Here is an 8295-nt window from a genome sequence, read left to right on the forward strand (position 1 = left end):
GGGTCGAAAAATGACGTTTTTTATGCAAAAGCCCCGTCTTCCCTGAACTCCTCCTACATTTTACACAGTAGCCTAATCATCTTTTGGGAGATGGTTTGTGGTGTCATGTAGATATGCAGTAAGATTTTTGAATTTTGATTTTGCCCCCCGGGGAGGGGGGTCAAATGGGGGTCAAAAAATGACGTTTTTTATGCAAAAGCCCCGTCTTCCCTTAACTCCTCCTACATTTTACACAGTACCTTAATCACCTTTTGGGAGATGGTTGGTGGTGTCATGTAGATGTGCAGTAAGGTTTTGGAATTTTGATTTTTCCCTGGGGGATCAAATGAGGGTCAAAAAATGACGTTTTTTATGCAAAAAGCCCCGTCTTACCTGAACTCCTACATTTTACACAGTAGCCTAATCATCTTTTGGGAGATGGTTGGTGGTGTCATGTAGATGTGCAGTAAGTTATCGGAGTTTTGATTTTGCCCCGGGGGATCAAATGGGGGTGGAAAAATGACGTTTTTTATGCAAAAAACCCTGTATTCCCTCAATATTACTCAGAAGCCTAATCATCTTTTGGGAGAGTTAAATATATTGAAAATTAGGTAAAACATCAACGTCAAGGGGTAAAAAAGCATCGCATGCTGGGAATCATCTTGAATTCTTATGAGTAATTAATGTACATGTCAAATGTGAGAGTCATATCTCTTCTCAATCAAAAGTTATAAGCAAATGCAACATTTTTGAAAAGTAGGTTAGGCTTCAAGGTCATGGTCACAGAGTTAAAAGTCATGATTTATTTGGAAAGGTCTTATCACAGGTAATAATATACATGCATTATATTTATCTATTTTACCCCCACTATACTTAAAATTGTACTTACCGACTGTCATGGGTCATGTCAACTTCATGAAATATAATCCAATTATAACACAAAATGAATTAATTCAATGCACACCAGACTGCAGCATGTGCTTTTTCTGTCAGAGATATCGGCAAACCTTCATATTCCGTCACCTTATCAGATAATTTATTTGTTTGGTGTGAATACATGTTTAATCTAAAAATATGATAATATGGGTGACGCAACCCAATGTGATGTAGAAATTTTCCAAAAGGTGTTTACATGTTAACATGTATATTACAAGAACAAATTTTAAATTAATTCATAACAAACGATGTTTTAACAAAACTTTTCCATCTAACCTATTCCAAAAAAAGTATATGCTGTGTGTTTGTGATGTCGAGGGGGGGGGGATTAGTAAATTTAAAAAGGTCCTATTATGAGCAAAACATTTATCAAAATCTAATTTACATCATTAATTAAATTCAAACTGGTAATGAATTAAGCATGTAAAATACATATAAGAGGTTCTGAGTCATAGGTCACAGGGTCTGAGAATTTCATACTCAATTTGACGAATACATGTTCCGTGTAAATTATAGAATTATATTGACTTTTTCCTTGGAAAGCCAATATGTAGAAGTGTGTATTTAGAGGCAAACACCTTAGTGCGGGTATTACTGTCTCATGACAGCATCTAGTTTAGATTATTTTAGCTCAAACTGATGAAACTGTGTTTATATTAACTGTGGGTTTTATGTTGTGGGTATTAAGTATTTAAATTTTTATCCATATATTTAACGTGCATAATATTATGTTTCCTGGTGTGATTGATAGAAAAAAAAGTAATGATATGAATGAAGAAAAGGTGACAATGTAATTGACTTTCAAGTGTGTAGATGCAGCATCAGCAAAAATATTTTATGACGTATGCAAAGGGTATTTTTTAACTTCAAAAATATTTTCGTGTTCAATCATTGTTTTATTTTATCAATACATCGTATGTTATTCATTTTATTAACACGGCACTCATATATGATATTGAGTTATTGAATTTGTCATTTTTACTGTGTAAATTTTTACCTTTTACCTTACAAATATTATTCTGGTTTTTAACATTTGCTAGATGAATTAATACTGAGAGAGAGAGAGAGACAGAGAGAGAGAGAGGGAGAGGGAGATCATTGACACGTTTTTTTATTCCTCTTCAATTCATTAAGTGTATAGAACCTAAAGGATTAAACGTGTTGTTTGTCATTGCTAGCTGTAGGAAAATATCGTTTGACAAAACAAATTTATAGAGTATTACATTGCTTAAACCAGAATCAGGATCGTTTGTTTAGTTCTACATGACTGCGGTTTATCCAACCGTGAATGTTGTTGACAAACCTCGTCAGAGTAGTCTCCCCCTCTTAGCAGAGCTTTCTACATAAACACAAGTGGATGTTGAAATTTTGAAAGATTTTTTTAATAAAACTCTTGATTTGAATGTTAATAAGAAATCTGGGACGACATTTTTTTTCATCTTTATAGAAAATAATCTGCTTAAATAAATTTGTAGGTTGAGTGGGGAACAAAGGTTTGTCTGTCGTGTTTTACAGTGCTATAGTTCTAAATGCAGTATATTTTGCAATGTGTATTATTTTGATACGTGTGTTGTATATTGTGCTATTTTAACATAAGAATATAGATTTTATAAGAGATTTTAGAACTAAGTAAAATTTTATTGAGGTCTGCATTGTAGGAATTTATTTGTTTTAATTTTTCTACAAAAGAAACAATCAAAGCTTGTCTTTGTAAGCTAATACATGTATCTTATTGCGAGAAAGTTTCATAATAGTAAATAAAATGTGTTTTAACTTTAAGAGAATTTCATATATATCAAATATTTTTTGTATTTATTGAATTAACCTTATCATTTCAAAATAATATAACTGAAAACATGTCCAAAGTCAATAAAGTTATAGAGAACAGAAGTCACAGTTGTTTTTATTTGCATTGGAAGGATACATGCAAATGATGTATATTCCTTCAAAATCATCGTCTTAAATTCATAAATATAATCTTTTAAACATTGTGCCATGTACTTAAGACCTCTGTTAAATAAAGGGAAGACCAGTCAACGCTTTATTGTTTTACACTTGAGTCTTTTCAACTTCTCCAAAACTGAAAGCTTAGCAATCAGTACCAAACATAACCGAACTTCACACCCAGACTTGTATTTGAATAGACAAAAGATAAGTGAAGTGTCACATCATAAACACCTTGGATTACATTTTTCAGACAACGGTCATTGGTCATATCATGTTAATGTTGTCGTGGCGAAAGCGTCGTCTTAGTTACACATTCTAAGACGACTCAAATATTAATTAGACACAAAATCCTTAGAAAAACTATATTTCTCATTTGTAAGACCCGTTATTGAGTATGCAGATGTAGTTTGGGACAATATCCCAAATGATTTAGCTGATAAACTCGAAAAAATTAACACAGGCTGCTCGCATAGTCATAGGCGCGACTAAACTAGTAAGTTTATGAGAAGTTGGGTGGGATACGTTGCACAATCGAAGACAAAAACATGAAGGCAAACTTTTTCCACTACCAATTCCTTTTAATATCCATTTTTAAGCTTACAGTACTATATTTCCTTCATGATACTTTACTTTAGTATAAAGTGGGGGGCCAACCAGCCTTTTAATGAACATTTTCAATAGTAAAAGTTTTGTTGGCAATTTATTTGCAAAACATATAATAGATAGTCCTAATTGTGCTTGTGGAAAAATTGAAACAACAACACTTTTTATTAGAATGTCTTCTATATACTGACTGAAGGAAAAAATCATTGACCCATTAGGACCAGTCACTTTAAACATACTCTTATTTGGAGATTCAAGTAAGAATTATTCCTTCAATACCAACATCGTATTTAAACATGTACATCAATTTATTTCTGCCTCTAAAAGATTTGTAACTTGAACATTACTTGTGGTCGTATTGTTGTTATTGTTTGATCCTGTACTGTATTGTATTATTTTTATTCCTCATTGCTAGCGCTCTCTCGAGCGCTAGCAACTACGTTAGTCCAAATTCCTGGAATACGCTTGCTCGGCTTTATGCACGGTCGTGCATTCTGGGAAAACTGAAAACTACTATAGATAGACCGTACGATAACAACTTCGTTGTATCATTAAATAGCTGTTTATTTATTGTGTATTTTACACTTTAAAAATATCTACGTAATTATAATACTTCAAATTTTCTCTTTTTTCTGACGCAAAAGCCCGAGTCATAATCTGATTGTTCTAAACAAAAGCAAGGGGGGTTTTATTTACTTCTATGCACAAGATGGACTCTACACGTATATTTTCAAAACCTCACCACAGTAAAAATATATTTTATATGCTCGCAATCATGACAATGTAGGCCAAGCAAAAAAGTCCATTAACAAGGATTTACACTAAAAATCACGAGCAAATCCATTATTTATAAAAAAAATATTCTGTATGGCTTTTAACCCAACGGTCCTTGACAAAGATGACCCAAAGGGCCAAGCTACTTCACATCTTCTCATTCGGAACTCTCTGGAAACTCCAACTGGTCAACACAACACTTCACTGCCCCCCCCCCCTCGTTTTTTCACCTAGCTTTGTGTCCATAAAATACATTTCTCAAAAACATTAAAAAATTCAGCAAAACAAATCACTTGATCATGGACCTTCCTTTCTGTGTTTAAAAATTGCTACGGCGCTAGCTCACCTATCTTTTTAAAAAATAAATTTGTTTTCTATTAATGTTAATTCATTTTATGATATATCTCTTTAAAAGTTTTTTTTTCTCATTTTTGTTTCATCTTTATTTTTTTTCAGTTATTTTTCCTATTATACCTGTCATTCAACAAGGGCAAATGTTTATTTATGGTTGAAAGTTAATTTAAAACTGATTCATATAAGTTGTTACAACTTGTTTCCGAATCCTGTATGTATATATGATGTCTAATTTAAATGAAATAAAGTTTAAACTAACTTCTCCAAAAGTTTTTTAAAGTACTGTAAACCAACTTTTATTCGCGTGCGAGAAATTTTCGCGAAGTTCGCGAGAGCCTCGTCATCGCGAATATTTCTCGCCGCGAACTGACCCTTAGAGTCTTATGTGTCTATAAATAACAGATCCAAAAAGGCTTGAGCGCGAAAATTAATCGTCGCAAACTAGTTTATCCATGCTGAATCGCGAAATAAAGTCGTCACGAATAAAAGTTGGTTTGCAGTATCCTTGGAAGAAGGAGGGTCTAAATTGTTAAAATGAACCGTAAAGTCCCTTTACAAGGAGAGATAATCAAGAATAGACAAAAATAGAGCTGGACCATTTTAAAATTTTCTCAAGAGCCACTTGACCAGAAAAGCTGAAATTTGGGGTAGTGCAAATTAAATTGTTCAAATCAAGGCCCTCGATGGTAGGATGGGAGCACAATTTACAATGAAATAGATAGGAAAAATCTGTTACAATCTTGTCAAGAATAACTGGGTCAGAACTCTAGACAAGCAGAAAATGCCGATGCCCCTAAGATGACTATAATGAGTGAAACACAATTATTTTATTTCATAACGTTGCTATCTTGACATTTTTATGTATTGATCATCTTTCATAGATAAAGCAATCATAGCACCTGCAATTAAATTCAAATGTTTGCCAAATTACCTTCTGTAAAAACATGGGCCCAAAACATGTATTCACCTTTAGCTCATTAAAATGACAAGACTTTTCATCTAATAGACAAAAATTGTATCTCGAAACTCGAAATATCTTGTAAATGCATAAATCTTTATGCACTTTGACTCAACTGAGCAACTTTTAATTTCAGAAAGTGCTCGCTCTAAGTTAAACGTATTATGCTTCATGAACCATGTTTTATCTAAGTAAAAAAAAAATTTTAGGATCATTTATAAGCAAATCCTTGCATATTTATTTGGGGGGGGGGGGGGCAAGCATTATGCTCTGCAAAGTTTTACTGGTTTCAGGCAAATGTTATTTACTGTGAGTACATGTATAGTTACAATTATCCAGGTCAATTTATTTACTCAGAACCATATTAATGGTAAACATATTTACATTAAATACAATTGCTCATTGTACCAAAACTTTTTGAGAGAGTACTTTTATTAGTAATTTTTACACGATTTAACCATAGAAGATGGGGTACGGTAGGATTATTGTAGTCGTAGTTCGTAAAATCAAACGAATAAATTAGATTTAAATCAAATGTATAAGTTAATATGTATATAAGGTACTCCAATCCTCAGGTTCTGAAAATCAGGCACTGACTAACTGAAAATGCTCACAAAAATGTCTCTGAATTCTCAAATTTATGTGTTTTTACCCACGTTAATTTTTCAAACTTCATCTTTAAAGTTAATCATATTATACAGGGAAATTTAGTAAATCTCAAATATACTTTCAGGAAATGCGAATAAAAACACCTAATATGCATTTTTCCAATTCAGATTTTATCAACAAACACGTTTTAGAATTAAAAATCATAGATATCCAGGCTTTTGAAGAAATTGCATAACTTTGATACATATAAGATACTTTAGTTTTTTTTATTTATTTACTTCGATCATTTTACGATGCATAGTGTACAAAGACTTTCCTATCATTGTACAACACCACAAATCACTTCTTATTTCATATCATTTTAATAAAGATTGGTATTTATGATTGTATTTTTAAAAAATACTCAATTTCGTTCAGTATGTAATTTTAAAACACTTTCATTGGATAAAAATTATGACTACGAGGGACGTTCAATAAATAATGTCATCGGGGCTCGGAAAGAAGCAAAAGACGCTTTTTAATGATTTAGTCTTCATGATTTTACTTATAAATCTCTTTTGATTAAAATAGATGTCCGTTAAAGTTTTTATTTAATTTCTGATAGTATTTAGAACACATTTTTGGGTATGACCCTTAGTATACTGGAAAATAGCAGATCCAATGATTTCCTGGACTTGTTTTTTTTTCTTTCTGAAAGGTGGTTTTTCAAGTTTGAAAATAGAAACAAGTTAAAAGGTAAAAGATCTAGCGAATATTGTTAATGTGAGAAAATATTAACTTTCTTTTTATACCGAAAACCCCTTTACTCTTCAGAGGTGCAGGGTTTGGACGCTGTCATGAAGAAATTTAATGTAGTGGATTCCTGATTCTAGGTCCTTCCTCTAATAAACCTTTCGATTTATTTGCAACAAGATTGCTTTCTAGACTCCTCCAAAAATTAAACTGTCCCCCCGAATACGAAATTGAACAACAGTACCACTAATATTGAAGAAAATTGCATATAAATCTGTCTGTGTTCTTGCATACCTTTGCTCTTGTCGGACCATTGCTGTTTTTATCAAGTACATCTTATGGTAAATTTTGTATTGAGTGTTTTAAGCAATAGATTCATGTTCCATTATCTGTTTGAATATGAAACAAACTTGGATAACTACAGTTACTGATATTTTAAAATAATTGTTAAGACATTCCTACACGCTGTCGTTTTCACTCATTTCTCAAAATGTAGGGTGATCTTTGAGTATCAAGCTTTTTTACCGTCAAACGTTTCTAAAAAACATTTTAAACTACTCCCGATATGATGTATATCAAATTTGCTATGTGTCTTAAAGTCAGTCATACATCATCAGATATTATTTGTTGAAATTGGGCAAATAGTACATAAGTTGTTATAATTTTTGTTGGCAAGGACGGTAACCATTTTTGATGCCCATTGTATAATTTTTTATCATTGAAGTCCACCTGCTCATTTGTCTATAAAACAGGCATTGGTTGCTGTAAATGTCACATATTTCAGTGAAAATTTCTTTGGGATTTTTAACACGTTTTACAGCAGCTTTAATGAAGCTTTTATTTTCACTCTAGTTTACTGATTCTTTACCATTCATTTATAATGCAGTGTCTCGAATAGCCCTTGTTTCCCAGCTTCTAACGATTAAACCATGTGATGAAAAGTGGTCACATAAACTGTTATCAATTCATTCAAGATTCAATAATGAGAGAAAGTCTAGCTTAATGTCATATGGTTTCTATGTTGTATGTCATCGAGCTAATGACATTATTTATTGAACGTCCCTCGTATTTATGAGACCTTTCCGAGAACTTCAAGGAACCACGAAGCACATTGAGAGGCAAGCAATGAATATTGTTACATACAAAGGTTCAATTTTCAAACTTTAATTTTTGGACTTTTTGAAATAAATTATAAATTTATGAGTTATTCTTCCTGATTGAGGATCGGAGAACCATAAAAACGTATATAAAATAAGTAAGATAATAGACTTCAAAATGATTTGCTAGAGATACATGTACAATGTAACGTTGACACGTGATACTAGTATCTAATTGTCTCCTTATGAAAGGATTACTCTTTAATTAGTACTTTATGAGGACAAAGGAAATAAAAATACTTCAAT

Source organism: Saccostrea cucullata, unplaced genomic scaffold, assembly GCF_032062105.1.
Source record: "Saccostrea cucullata isolate Sc308-1 unplaced genomic scaffold, CSIRO_AGI_Scuc_v1 ctg59, whole genome shotgun sequence".
Classification (NCBI taxonomy): domain Eukaryota; kingdom Metazoa; phylum Mollusca; class Bivalvia; order Ostreida; family Ostreidae; genus Saccostrea; species Saccostrea cuccullata.